This window comes from Cupressus sempervirens, chromosome 3 (assembly GCF_028749045.1).
Source record: "Cupressus sempervirens isolate cs-2001-9-10 chromosome 3, ASM2874904v1, whole genome shotgun sequence".
Lineage (NCBI taxonomy): Eukaryota > Viridiplantae > Streptophyta > Pinopsida > Cupressales > Cupressaceae > Cupressus > Cupressus sempervirens.
The window spans coordinates 1,073,648,872-1,073,664,904 of record NC_143120.1 but is presented as its reverse complement, the minus strand read 5'-3'; positions in this window follow the sequence as shown (position 1 = coordinate 1,073,664,904).

Here is a 16,033-nt window from a genome sequence, read left to right as displayed (position 1 = left end):
TAATGATATGATTGAGAATGAAAGGGGAGATCTATATTCTCATAGAATTGGCAAGTGGCATTGCTTCGACTTATGCCCATTGGATGAGGGTGGATGAATGGCTCCAATCAAATCAAAACCCCACTGATAAAAAGGCCATGGCATGGCTAAAGAATTTAGCTCTTGGGTTGGTGCATGAATAAGGTTTCCATGGATTTGGCATTTTTTATAGGTTTTGACAAAATCAATAGAATCCTTTTCTATGGTTGGCCAAAAGTAACCCATTCTCATAATCTTCTTGGCTACTATGAACCCATTGGAGTGTGACCCACAAATCCATGCATGGACTTCTTGTAGAGTGACTCTAGACTCATCCTTTTCAAGACACCTAAGTAAAGTACTAATAAGACCTTTCCTATATAGCATATCAGCCACCAAGGCATAATGGGAGGCTTGGTGAATGAAGTTTCATTCTTGGTTGCATGAGACATTAGATGGAAGGGTGTTGTCACGAAGGTAAGTGATAATGGGATCATACCAAAGGGAAAAGGGGGTGTTTAGATGGAAAATGATAAGGGAATCAAGTTGAGTAAACGTGGGTTGAACCACCTCTTCCACTAGGAACTCATACTGCTCATTTTTTTTGGGAGCTAAAGTAAGGAGACCAAGGTGGCCATAGCATCTGCTACTCTATTCTTGTCTCTGGGAATTTTTTTGAAAGTAATGTGAAAAAAAATGCCTTGAGTGCATTGACTATATATTTATAAGGAAATTTTTTTTTAATCTTTTATCTTATAAGTATCATTAAGTTGATTGATGATTAACTAGGAGTCTCCATAAACTTCCAAAGCTATCAGTTTTCATTCTAAAGCTAGCTTGAGACCCAAGACCAAAACTTCATATTTGGCCATGTTTTTGGTGCAAGGGAAGATCAATTTGTATGATTTGGGGATGGTAACACCAAGTGGCATGATGAAAAAAATACTTGCACCAAACCCATGGTGTGTGTAGGAATCATCAAAATAAAATTTCCATGTGACTGGCTCTACCTGAAGGATGTGTATATCAAGGAAGTCAACTAAGATAGGATTGGAAATTTCTATAGGCACATCTACCAATTGATCAACAATGACCTATCCTTTTATTGCCTTACTATCAACATACTCAATGTCAAACTCACCTAGGATCATTACCCATTTAGCCAGTCTACCCGTTAATGTTGTCTTGTTAATAAGGTATTTGAGAGGATCAATCTCGGATATGACCTTAACCTTGTGCATCATGAGGTAATGATGTAGTTTTTGGGAGACAAAAACTATGGAGAAGCAAGCCTTTTCAATGAAAGAATAATTAAGCTCATAGTTGACTAAGGTGTGACTGATGTAGTAAATGGCTCATTCTTTTCCTTGATCATTTTCTTGCACTAGGAGGGCTCCAATGGACTTATCCATTACAAAAATATACAATAGCAATGGCTCATGCAATACCAAGGGTACCACCATAGATAGATTCATCAAATAGGTTTTAAGCATTTCAAAGGTATTTTGACATTGATCATCCCACTTAAAATTTATGTCTTTATGTAGTAGGTGTGTGAACAGTATGCACTTTTCCACCAACTAAGAAATGAACCAACACACTAATTGAAGCCTACCTTGAAGGGAGTGTAACTGATTCAGGTTCTTTGGATGTTGCACACTAACTATGTTTTGCACCTTCTCAGGTTCAACTTCTATCCCTTTAGTTGAGACAATATACCCAAGGAGCTTGCCTGATTTGATGCCAAAAGCACATTTCATGGGATTGAGCCTGACCCTATGTTGGTGTTTTATTTTGATGTTAATAGTGCTAAAACTACTAGGCGACAAAAGGCTTAGTACCTAGATATCAGTACATACACAACCTAAAGAATAGCCAATTCTCATTATCACTTGCATATGCAAAGTACTAGGGCCCAACTCCAACAAAACCTTAGACGGTTTTCTACTCTTTTGGCTCTGTAAAAACCAGGGTGGGTGCACCCGGAGATGGTTCAAAGATGGAATAATTGTATGCAAATTATTCTTAGTTTCATTTTGATTCTCATCTCTAAATCCTCAAACATATACGTAAATAACTGATAAACACATCCCTTGAATAGATATGGCCAAGAAATCTTCTATAGCTCTACAGATGTTTCCAACAATAATGGCTAAATGAAGCTAAAACAATCCATGCAGGCAAGTGCTAGCCAACTTTGAAAATCTTACAGGAAAGATAAGTGAAAATTGATTTTATGATGTATTTTGAAAAAGCTAGTTATAATATACTTCTCTTTTGGCTGAAATACTTTCGATCAGTGTGTAATCCATTGGGAATTCAGAGTCAAGTAAATTCTTAGATCTAATTTGTTGCCTTGCAACAAATTTTCATCAGCAATTCTTACCAGAATTTATCATTCAAAAATCCTTATTAACACCCAAGCAACCTCATCACATTCATCAGAGCCTTTATTTAATCCATTGAATTAACAACAATAACAAATGGATGTACAGTCTTACTATATTGCAATCAATTGCATAAGCTTTTACTCACACAACATCAAGGTAGCTAAGTATTAAAAAAGGAGACAAAATTCAGAGAAGAATAGATATGGGGACAGTTCATAATTTGTATTCATTTCCTTTGAAAATGGTATATCCTTTACAAAAGACCCAGAAAAACCTTCAGAGAAGAAGCACAGTTCTTTCTACATTCATCCATATCTCAGAAATTTTGAAAGAAAAAGTATACTATAAATTTCTTTCCCAAAATGTTTGGACCCAAAAATAGAACTAAGCATAATACTTAGTGAAAACCAAATTCGGACCCATCTTTAGCCTTGGGATCTCACTTAAATAATGTGAGATGCAACAAGCTTCAGGCTACAAAAGGTGACAGGTGTCCTTCTTTTGAAAAACTAAAACAAGAATAACAGAAAGGTTGATTACAACAACACTTCTTGGCGGGTCCCTTTCTGTTATGCTTCTTGGTTGTTATGATCTGCTCTCACAATCATTCCTCATCTTCAGAGTACATACCCATAAGGTCTGTAAGTGATGTATCATCTTTTGTTACATGCAAACTCACTTTAACCTGGGGATTTTCTATGTCATAATTGCTGACTACAAAAGTAACTATTACTCTTACATCTTCCTCATCATCGTCTCCTAACATCTGTTCACTAAACTGATCTTTCCATCTGTTAAAAGTATCATCATCTGGCCAATCAAAACTTAGGGTTTCTCTTTGTATCTTTATTAAAGAATTGGCATTTTCTTCTAAATCATTGAATTCTTTTCTTATATCAGCATAATATAATTGTATTTTTACCAGCTCTTCATTTGTCTTTGCCCAAAACCAATGGCCAGTCTCACTGATGATGTTTGTTATTCTGTTATCGAATAATTCATCCATTTCCTTTTTCCATTTGTCTTTTTCCTTTACTGTATCAACAGATTCTAAGGTACAAGGAAATAGGGTGAATTTTTTAGCAAGATATTTTGAAAAACAGAGTATCAATTTTCTCTGTAAAGAATCTCTTTTATTTTCAAAATTATCTAATTGATTCAATAAATCAAAAATCCTTTCAACCTGATGATAAGGCATTTGAACTGTAGATATAGAAATAATTGTAACATCATTATTTCTCTGTCTCCACTTCTGTGCAAGAGAATCTAGTCCATTCTTTTCTTTATTTAACTCATCCATGAGGGTTACAATCCTTGTCAACTGATCATAAAAATTTGACCATTGTATTTTATCCCTCAAATATGTCACACCCTGCCTCCATTTCTCTTCCTGCTGATTTCTAAATTCTATCTGCCACTCATGTAATTTGGTTTTTTCTGCTTCAAATTCCTCTGCAGTATAGAATTGGGGTCTTTCAGGGGTGTCAGGTATCTCAATAATAGGGGTTAATCCCACAGATGACTGTGGGGGATATGCAATTCTTAGTGTACTGGATTCTCCCACTTTTCTCTTTCCAAGTACCTTTTCTAATTGAGATACCCTGTTTTCTAACTCAATTCTCCTTTTTACCTCTTGGTTATAGGCTTCCACCACTATTTCATATTTATTATGCATATCAATCATTTCCCTCTCTCCTCTTTCCACAGTAGCCAGGGAAAATTTAGAATAATCCACATTCATGTGGGCTGCCTGTACATTTGAAGTGTCAGCAACTCTTCTTACAATGATACTCCCTGTTAATCCTGAATCATCAGGCTGTGATGAAGTAATTCTGGATCCTCTTCTCAGGGACCACATAACAAGGGCAGCTTGATCATTGCTGAATGTTGTACCCAACAATTCCTCTATATTTGGATCCTGGAGTCCTAAATTAGTTGAAACAAAATTAAAAATTAATGCGTCAGCAATGTCCCAATTGGGCAATAATAAAACATTAGCATTTTTTACCATCTGTCTTCCCTCATCAGGGGTTATATTTTGGAACTCTTGCACCATTTGTTCCTTTATTAGATTTTGAATGGAGGTCTCATCCATTTTTGGATGTTCTGCTTTCATATTATTACACCTTTGCTCAAAAATGTGCATGTTTACTCTCCACGCAAACTGATGGAAAGCCCTAGATCTTACAAAATTGTTATCAGATAAAAAATGCTGACTGGCTTGTTCCAAAACAGGGTCCAATTCCCTTCCTCTGAAATCCATTGTAGTTAATTCAAAACTTGGTACAGGGGGTTCCTGAGGGTTCCCTTCATCAATCTCTGCTTATGTAACAAAAATTTCTCCTTGTGACCCCATTTGTTCGAATTGCTCATTGGTGAGCTTTTCTTCCTCAATTCTTATTGGGGTTTGAGAAGGTGAGCCACTTTCATCAGGGGATTCTTCCTCCCTTATTATTCTCCTTCTTTTGGGAGAAGGTTCAGGGGGTCTTTCTTCTAGGACAGTGCTGGTGGATTCAACTATCTATTTTTCTTTATGCAAAACGGGCACCTGCTGTCGGACAATAGTATATCCTGTTTTCTTCTGTACCACCAGTGGACCTATTCCAATGTTGGGGGTGAAACCCAATTTTCTCATAATTTCTCTGGCTTTATCTGGAAAAGAATTAATAAAATGTTGTTTCTTCTCATTCATTACTTCCATTATCTCAGAGAAAGTACTCATGAGCTTATGTATTTTATCTGCATTGTTTGCAGCATTACTAAGAGGACTGAAATCTTTGTCAAAACAATTAATGAATTCCAAAACTTTTGAATAGACTCTCCATTTTTCTTTCTTTATTTCTTGCTCATGGAGAGAGTATTCATTTCTTATTATATCTTTAGGAAAATAGAATTCATGCTGAACTGGACGAAGCTTGATTCTCAATCTAAGGGCAGAGTTAAAGAAACCTTCTGTATCAAAAAAATGAGAGTGAGACACTGCCATTTTATATTGATCCAAAATTTTATGGAGAAAGACCCACCCTTCTTTAGTTATCACAAACTGGTGGGCTATAGTACAAGTAGGAAAAATTGATCCTGTCCCCCTTTTGTGCAAAAAGGCCTCCTCCACTCCTCCCAACTGCCACAAAAATTCAGCTATCCCTACCTTTAAAGGTACCTGATAGGGTAACACATGGGGTGTTCCTTTGAATCCATAGATCCTGATGACCATTGAGACTGAATATGGGATAATATCTCCCCAATTATGTGAAACTTTTAGATTATGGGTTTTTTCCATAGGCCTGACAAGGTGCATTAATGCCTTAGGGATTCTGGGATTGTCACTCAATATGAGGCACCTTAGTTTGGAGGCAAAGTGCCTATCAAATATAACGAAGCTAGCATTTTCTGCTTCCCAGGTCATGTCTGCACTACATAATTGGACTGGTAGTGCTTCCCCTTCATGTTCTCTATTTAAAACCATTTCTTTACCAAAATAAGTGGCCCCTTTAAAAAGAAACATATGCATCAGTAAGGAATACTGACCCCAAACCTTTTCCACCTTGTCCTGTGCAATCCCCACCAATCCATGATGAATCTCATTTGCCAAGTAAGATGCAAAATCAAAAATTATTTCCACACCAAAAGAAGAGATTTGGGTGATCATATACATGAAGCTCACCGGAATAAAATCTTCTTCGCCCTCTCCGAAGACTCTGCACAGGGTCCTATATATCTCCACTGCCCTGGCATTAAAACATGATTTCTTGAAGGGTTCTTTAGAAGATGATGTTATGTTTGGGAGGCCTCCAATCCAGCCTATGTGGGCTTTCAGTGCACCCTGTCTAACTACATCCCTCTTGGATATATATTCTTTTTCTAAATCTATCAGATTAATGGGCACATGATACATGGTGAGGGGTCCCAGACTGAAAACCTTCCTAATCTCCTTGGGACTGATGGTAACTAAAGCCTCACCATCTATTCTTCTCACTACCTTAGTGGCTTGGTCATAGTTTTTTGCTATAGCTTCAAGTAGGTCAAAATCCATAAACACGCTAGGGACAACAAGATTCCCAAGATCAAAATTCCATATATTGGCATGAGGGGCATATAACTTCCTTTCCGCAAACCATTTTTTTGAATAAACTCAAACCAGTTTGAGAAGTTTGAGCATCCCGAACCTAATTACCCTTATCATACAATCCATCAGCTACCCTAAGCCTAGGGTTGAGTGAGGTTAACCTCTTAACTTGCACCGTTTCTACAGTAGATTCAGGAAGTAACTCAAGCAAATCATCATGCACATTTCTATCTAAATAGTTTACTGCACCTGTAAATCCCTTCGTAGGAGGCATCTTGGGCTATCCTTTTTAAAACTTAAAAGCTCACGAAGATGATGGTAGTTTTACTTACTTGAATTCTGTCTCAATTCTCCTTTGTATTCCTGCAAAATTTCCGCGAACAGATAACTTGACAATTTTTTATCAAACCTTGGCATGCTTTTCTTTCAGTAATGGCTTCTGCACAAGAATGGCTTCAATTCTTTTCTCGCGTGAAATAAAACTGATGCAATCTCTCTGTATTATACTCTATTTTTCCTCACAGATGAAGCTTTCTTGTCTAATTAATACAGAGAGTGCCACTACATTTTTTATTTAAAACTACACCGTTGATCTTCAAAGATCCTACGATCATGCAGTACAAAGAGAACAACTAGGAGTTATATTTGCCATGTCAGTTATTTTACCCAATGAGAGCTTGCCACGTATAGAATTCTTTCTTTTGATGGCGCTTACATTTAGACCCACTGATGATGGAGAACACATGTCAGCATGTTGCTACTTCATTATGCATAAAGAACAAGCACCTTGCCATGACGAGGCGGTGACAACCGTTGATCGGATCAAGAAATGATCGAAAGATACGCTACAGGACTTCTTAAGAAAGAAGGCGGCGGGCCCAACTCGCTATGTCACTGTAATTATCTTCCTTGCAACTCTTCATAGCGAGGTAGCGAGCTCCATTGATCCACTTCAAGCTGACATTCAAGATTTCTTGTACACTTAGTCAGATAGGTATTAATGAGAATCGGATCTCTGCATAGCTAGCACATGTCAAAATTTTTCACAGTCATCTGTCATTACACGTCATCAAAGATCTTGCCAATATTTTGCCATTTTACGGGGCCTCGCTAACTCGCTAACGGTGAAGCACCTCAATTTTCCGATAGCAAGGTAGTGAGCTTCGGCACTTAAAAGGATTCCATGCCAGAAAATGCAAGGGTTACCCAGTAATTACTTCTGTTAATTAAAACTGATTCTGACAACGGTATTTATGACTGGTCATGCCACCTGGTGTAATTATGATACAAGCAAGATGCAATGTCATCATTTTTAGATTTTCACGTGGCCTCGCTACTTCGCTAATGGTGAAGTGCCTGAATTTTCCGATAGCAAGGTGGCGGAACTTCCGGAAAAATCAACATTCTGGCTCTGATGTCAAATATTCTAGTGGGTCCCTCTCCCCCCTTTTTTTTTTGGATGGCGAATTGCAAAGTGTACCTGCACAATAAAACATTTAATAAGAAAATCTCCAATCACCGCATCTTCACTTCATGGTCCCACCGCTTAAAAAACCTAACACTCTCTATCTCGCTATACTTAATGAGCATGCAACTCTCAATAGCGAGGTAACGCCAGCGGTAGATCTAATCGGATCCGACGATTGGGACAAATAGGAAGAAAGGTAACCCGGGAGAAAGGAAAAGGAATATGAAAGCATATTCGCCTCTTTTGAAATTTGAAAATTTCACGCCCGACCATTTATGAATAGGGATGAATATAGGGCTTATATGGCGATTATTTCTTATAGATGGTTTATCCAAAACCCTATGCTTCACTTAGACATAGAACATCTGACTTTTCTATGGTTTAACTAAAAAAATTTTTACTGCAGAAAAAGTCAGACCAACAGTGGCTCTGTCTGGGGATGATAGACTACTTGAGTCTATGCAAGGATTCAGAATCTATGGGAGAGAAGACCACACATCTGAGAAGTGACAACTTCTTCAGAGAGCACAGAGCAACACACAAAAACAAAAACTCAGACTGTACAAGGATTTACAAAAAATAGGACGCCAGGAAAACCTAAAACTATTGTTCATGGAAGAAAATAATTATTTTTTCAAGAAAAATACCTCTTCAAGAACTGTCCATGAACTGGCAATTCAAGAATATTATCAAACATATCTTTGATTATGTAAGAATCTTTACCCCAAGCATTCTCAATGAAATATCGGCCTAACCAAATGGGATCAAATTTGCCATGTTTTCCTTTATCTTCAATTCTGGAGTTCCACATTAAGACTAGGTCTCCATTTTCAAATTTCTTGTTTACAGTTCTTTTATCATAGAGTGTTTTGACTTGTAACTGCAATTTTTGATTTCTCAGAGATGCTTACCTTCTGGCTTCGGTCAATCCTACCAATTCATTCATTCTTTCTTTCATTTCATCAGTAGTATCTTCATCATATGACTGGATGTAATTGTATAATCCCATCAAATTATTTTGGGGCATTCTAGCTTGAATTCCATACACTAAATCAAATGGAGCCACCCCAATTTCCTTCTTTATAGTTACTCTGTTAGCCCATATTGCCAACTATAACTTGGAATCTCATGCCCTTTTATTATCGTCCAAGGTTCTCTTAATGATTTTCAACAGGCTTTTATTTGTGGACTCAGCTTGCCCATTCCCTTGTGGATGATATGGGGCAGATGTTGTTCTTGTCATTCCATATTTATCACAAAACTTGATGAATTCCTCAGACCTAAAACACATAGCATTATCTGAGAAAACTTTCTGTGGACATCCAAATCTGGAAATGATATTATTCAATAAGAAATTATTTACCACTTTACTCGTTGCATTTCTGGTAGGGATAGCCTCTACCCATTTTGTAAAGTAGTTAGTAGCAACCAAAATCCAAGAATAGCCAGTACTGGACTTGGGAAAAATTTCTCCTATGAAGTCCAGACCCCATTGTTGAAAAGGTGCTTTAGTTTCAACTGGCTTCAGTGGAGTATTTCCTGAGAATTTCAGCTTTCCAGCAAATCTCTGACAAGGATCACATTTCTTAACCATAACTTGAGCATCTTTGAACAAAGTAGGCCACCAGAAACCAGCTCTCATTATCTTATGCACAGTAGTTTTGGCCATGTAATGTCCTCCACATACTCCAGCATGCATTTCTTTCAAAATCTCTTTTGCCCTTTCTTTGTCAACACATTTCAACAGAACTCCTTCAAAGTTTCTCCACCATAAGTTATTTTGAACAATTACATACCTGATGGCTTGCAATTTAATATTCCTTTTTTCATTATTAGGTAGATGGGGAGGAACTTCCATATGTTGCAAGTAATGTATAACATTAATGTACCAGTCACACTGGTCCATGTCGCATAAATCAGTTCTGAAATCATCATTTACTAGGTTTATCTGATTAGCTTCCAGGTTAGTTTCGGCCATAAGTTTGGCCAAACATTGACCTCTTACTAACTTAGTTATCTGCATATCAATGTTAAATTCTTGGATTCTATTGATCCATCTACATCTCCTTCCTGACACTTCCTGCTGAGAGAAAATATCTTTAACTGCAGCACTAGGTACAAAGGCAATAATAGTAGCACCTACCAAATAACTTCTGAATGCTTTTACAGCCTTTACCAAAGCATATGCTTGTTTTTCATTTATTTCATACTTCAGTTCAGCATGCTGCAGGGATTTGCTAAAAAAGGCAATAGGCTGTTCATACCCTTCTTGGTTTTTCTGTAATAAAATTGCAGCTACAGTATGGAATGATGCAAAAGAAAAAATATACATGGGTTTTGTATAATCTGGGGTCCTCAACACTAGAGCATTTTTTATCGCAATTTTTATATCCTGGAATGCCTGTGAAGGTTCACCATTCCAATCTATAACAGCTCCTTTCTTGAGCATTTTTGAAATGGGTCTACTAATTTCAGCGAAATTGGTAACAAACCTCCTCAGAAAATTAACCTGGCCAAAAAAGGACTGTATACCTTTCACGTTTTTAGGTTTAGGGACTTTATCAATAGCTATTACCCTTTCTGGGTCTATTTTTACCCCATCCTTGGACACTATGTGTCCTAATAACTTTCCTTTTGTGACCCCAAACGAGCATTTCTTTGGGTTTAGAGATACCCCATATTCCAGGGCTTTTATAAAAAAAATTTCCAAATGTTTGCAGTGATCTTCAGCCTTGTTAGAATACGTTGTAAGATCATCCTAGTACACAACCATAAATTTGTCAATATATTCATGAAATGCTACATCCATGACTCTTTGGAAAGTAGCTCCTGCATTAATCAAGCCAAAAGGCATCCTCACATACACATACATTCCCCAAGGGGTTGTGAAAGCTATTTTGAATTGTTCACTTTCTTTTACCAGAACTTGATTATATCCAGAAAAGCCATCCATCATTGACATCAATTCAGAGCCGGTCACTTGTTGCAACATGGCTTCCATATTAGGTAAGCCATAATTATCTTTTAGAGATGCAATGTTTAGATTTCTAAAATCCACACAAAGCCTAATATATCCATTCTTTTTTCTTACAGGAACAAGGTTTGAAACCCAAGTGGAATGCCTAATTGGTTTGATTATTCCACCATCTCTCAGTTTTGTCAGTTCTTCCTGTATTTTTGGGGCAAGGGTAGGATTGATTGGCCTCTGTTTTTGCTTAAAAGGTTTTACATTTTCTTTCAACGGTATGACATGCTGGAAAAGGTCCTCCCTATAAGCTTTAAGGTCATCATATGACCAAGCAAAAACATGCCTATACTTTCTAAGTAGGTCAATCAATGCTTTTCTGATTTGAACTGGCAGATCTTGGCCGATGTAAACCCTTTTAGGGAATTCATCCGTTCCCAAATTCATTTCTTCTAGCTCCTACGGTTTGGGGTCCTTTATTCTCGATTTTACTCTGTCTTGGTTATCAAAAATATTCTCCAAGACTACCAACCCCTTAGGCGTCTTTTTTTTTTTTAATTGCATGATTTCTTGACCAAAAATGGTTTCCTTCCCATTTATGGTTTCAATCAGTCCATTGCAGTCCATCTCCTGCCCATGGTATTTGTCTTCATTTAGCAAAAAATTTGTGATATCTTTGTCATCTTCAAACACTTGCCAATTTTTAATGTTGTCAGGTATAGAAGGTCTGTTTTGAGCCTCAATTTGGGAGATTCCTGCAAATGATATTTCTTTTGGTTTGATAGCTACATTGGCCAGAAGATCAGCCATTTTATTCTAGGTCCTATCTCTCCATGAGATCCCAAGTGCATCAAAGAATTCTATTTGATCCCAGACTGCGTTTCTATATTGTTTTAATCTCCTATTTTTTGAGGAGTAGGTTCCTTTAATCTAAGAGATGATCAATTCAGAATCCCCTATGACACACAATTTCTTAATTTTGTGGTGTGTGGCCACTTTGAGACCTAGCAGCAATGCTTCATATTCAGCAATGTTATTAGTGCAAGCAAACTTCAAGGTGAATGAATACCTGAAAGTGTTATTTTCAGGGGACACAAAGACTACACCTGCCCCTGCACCCTCTTTAGAACTAGCCCCATCAAAGAACATTGTCCACAATTTTGGTGAATTCATGCAACATTCAACCTCATTTTCAATGATATCAGGCAAGTTTTCCACTTCCTGAATAATTAATTCAGCCCTGAAAGCATTAATCCCAGTGTCTAGGAAAAAGGTGGTATCTTTGTCAATTTCTTCACCTAAGATGTGGTTAACACTTGGTTCCCTATTTACCCTGACAGCTTTGTCCCCTATATGGAAGGTGGCATAAGTAAGGTCACATTGTAGGCTTCCCCCCATGGCGGCACTCCATTTTCTGGAAAGTAGCATCCCGTAGTGTGGGGGTATATCCACTACAAGGACAGACATGGTTAATTCTACCTCAGGAAATGCAGCCAATTTGAATGGTAAGGCATTTATAGTACCTATTACTGGAACCTCTCTAGCATCCATCCCTCGGCATCTACCTTGCTTAGTATCCACCTTCAATCCTAGGGCTTCCATTACTTTAAAAGGCATTATAGTGTTGGAAGCTCCAGAATCTATCATACAATTTTTCAAGGTTTTCCCTTTTATGATTAGACTAAGGAAAAAAGGATCAATATCTTGTATGAATGCAACTGATGAATCATCTAAGAACATCTGAGGAATCTGGGATATAATACCATTGTCCTATATTATTAATGGGGTCTGTTGGGCTACAGCTTGATCATCAATACTATTGTTGTTTGCTATTCCACCCAACCATGACAAAGCCTTATTTTTATGCTCTTCAATTCTAAAAAGCTCAGACAAGGGTACTTTCACAGTAATTTGAGATAACATGGCAATCATATCAACAGGTTCAACCATAGTAGGTTTTACAATAGTACCTAGAATCAGAGTCTTTTGAGTAGTGGGTACCACTTTTTGCTTGACAACATCCGGTTCTGATTTCTCTGGTTGCACTATGGTCTTTGTTGCTTCACCTTTCTGAAATTGAACCTTCCTTTTTGGTTCCCATTTCTGACCCTTGTTCTCCTTGATCTTAGACACATCTATACTGGCTTTCTTGTGTTGATCATCTGTCTTATGAGTGGTGTCTTTGATGAACATACTAGATGGCCTTCCTGCCTCATTATTTATTGCTCTATTTCTCAAATTGTAATTACTATGGACTTGTGAAATCATCTCGGCTGTAATTCTATCAACTTCCTCCTTGGAGGGGATTCTTAGGTTTGTGAAACCTACTTGAGAAAATGTATTGCATACCTTATCTGTATCATTCTTTTCATCATCTGAAAATATTTGCTGATGATGTAACTGGTAAGCAATTCTCTGGCTGGTAACATCATTCTCAAGTTCTTCTGAATCAGAATCTATCAAATCATCAGATGTGTTCACCATATTGCAGCTTATATCATCATGGTTTTTTTCTTCTGTTTCTTCTTCTGCTTGCACTCCTTGAGCTTGGGCGAACGACTGGGCAACAACACAATAATCAGCAGAATGAGGTGATTGGCATATAATGCACCAAGGTACATCATCATTCATATTTATAGTGTTCCTTTGCAGGGGGTCTGGGGTACCTTTATCTTTCATATTTTGGATCTGGTTGGGAACTGGTTTACCATCTTTCCATTGGGTGGTGTAAGGGTAATTCTGCATCCTAGGCTGTCTATTAAAATTGTTGTTATTCACAGGGGTTCTCTCAGTAACATTTGTCTTATTGAAAATAGTGGGATTCATCTTCTTGAGCATTTCTAAAACATGGCCTATAGTAGGTTCTTCAGGCCTTTTTCCTATGGGAGTTTTGTCACCTTCCCTTTTATTATTATTCTTAGGGTTGAAAAGCTTAGGATCATCCCTCCTCCCTAATTTGCCAGACGCCTTTCTATTATTTTCTATATTCACTGCAACTCTATAAGCATCTCTTAAAGTTTTAGGATCCTTATCTCTCAGTTGGTAGGCCATTTTGCTATCAAAGGCATTGAAATAGGTTGTAAGACAGACGTCTTCATTTAACCGCATAAACTGAAATAGTTTGTACATCCCTTTCTAAAATCTCACATTGAAATCAAATTTGGATTCATTTGGATTCTTCTTGATATTGTTGAACTCATTCAACATGAATCCTGCATTAGTATTGTCCCCATATTGTTCTTTGAACAATTTCTCCAAATCACTCCATGAAGTAATACTATCATTAGGCAACCTCCTGAACCAATCCCTTGCATCCTCTGTGAGTGAATGCACAAATAATTTCATCACCATGTCCTCATGTTCAACTTCATAATCATTGAGCATGTCAATGAAAATTCTCAAATGTTCTTCACCAGTAACAGCATTATTTCCAGAAAAATTAACCACTTTATCCCTTAAATCAAAAGATATGGGATGGGGGGCACCAGGAATACCGGCAAATGATATTTTTCTATATTTTTTGAGGTATATAGGTTTCTTCTGGAAACCAAGAGCGTTAGAGGTACTAGCTGCATTAGCTTGAGTTAGGAGAGCATCTTGGGATAGCTGTGGTGGGACAAATGGGACTTGAGTGCCAATATTGGAAGATGAGGTAGGAGCAAATTGGGGTGCTTTCTGAGTCAGGATTATGGGAGCATTAACTGGTGCAGGATTTGTAGGTGGGATAGACAAACTAGGCCATGAATTCAATGCAGAATTAGACTTTATGAATTGGATTTTTCTTCTGGTTTCTGCGGCCTGAGCTTCATTTTCAACCTTCTCAAGTTCTTTTGCAAGGTCTTCCCTCTCCTTTCGAGCCTTCTCTAGTTCTAGATCTAATTTTGATATGGAGGGTTGTATAGGTTTGCTCGGTATGGCTTGAGGCTCATTTATTTGGATTCCTATAGCCTTGCCTTTCCCTTTATCTGGAACTGTTCCAGTGGGCTCTATTGGATTAACTTGAATGGGTTTATAAGCTTGAACTTGAGCAATAATTGGTTCTTGCCTTTGATTTAGGAGTTTTTCCTATTGTTGAACTTTAGCTCTTAGATTATCAACATTTCCAAAGACGTCCTGATGGAGAGTGGGGGTATTCTCTTCTAATTTTTTATTTTTCTTGTTCAAAGTAGCCATCCTTCTTAGCAGAGTATCTCTTTCTATTATTGCATCTAAAGTGGCTCGCTCCCTTTCCTTTTCAAGACGGATGCATTTAGCTTCTTCCTCAGCAATCCATCTCTTCAAAAATCCTATTTCAGATTGCACTTCTTTAGAATCAACAGAGGTTGCCTCAGAATTAGCAGGATCATCTATATCTATAAGGTTTGGTTCCATATATGGGGCTACTCTGGGATTAAAAGGGGTATCAGATGAACTCCTAAATTCTAGCCTACAATTTATATCTACTACAGGCCCTGGTCTTGGTGAAGCAATTCCCATAGTAGATACATCTTTATCTTGAAAAACTCTCTGATCTGGTAATGGGGTACTGAAAATACCTACTAAAAGTCTTGTATTTTCGGATTCAGAACTAAGCGAAGATGACTCTCTTGCTATTATCGGTTGATAATGGGAATTTACAGAGGCATTACCTCTAGGCTTCCAAGTAGGATTTGGATCTATTCTTTTCTTATTTTGGTTCTTCCTACCACCTTGGGGTAAATCAGTAGACATTGATACATCGGGATTGGCTCTCATGTAAGCCCTTGTGTTTTTTCTCTTGTCAGCCATATTCTCCTTTTGTTACAATAAGCACTAGCTTCAAAACCTTGACTGAGTCGCCACCCTTTTTCGGGAAAATATAATAACACTTCTTACTGATAGAAAGAAAACAATACACAAGTGGGAACAAAAATACGGCACAAAGAGATCAATCACTGATGTTGTAAGACTGCAACTCTTGCTTGTTAGATAAGACACTCGGATAAGCAGGATGCGTCAGTGTGTAGAAATGGTACTTGGGTTTATATCTTCTTTAAATTCTCAAGTTTTGACACTAAATATTCCCCTATAGCTATGGGAAAAATAAAGATCACACGACACATACTTACTTAGTAAGACTAAAGACAACTGCAGTACTTTTTACAGAT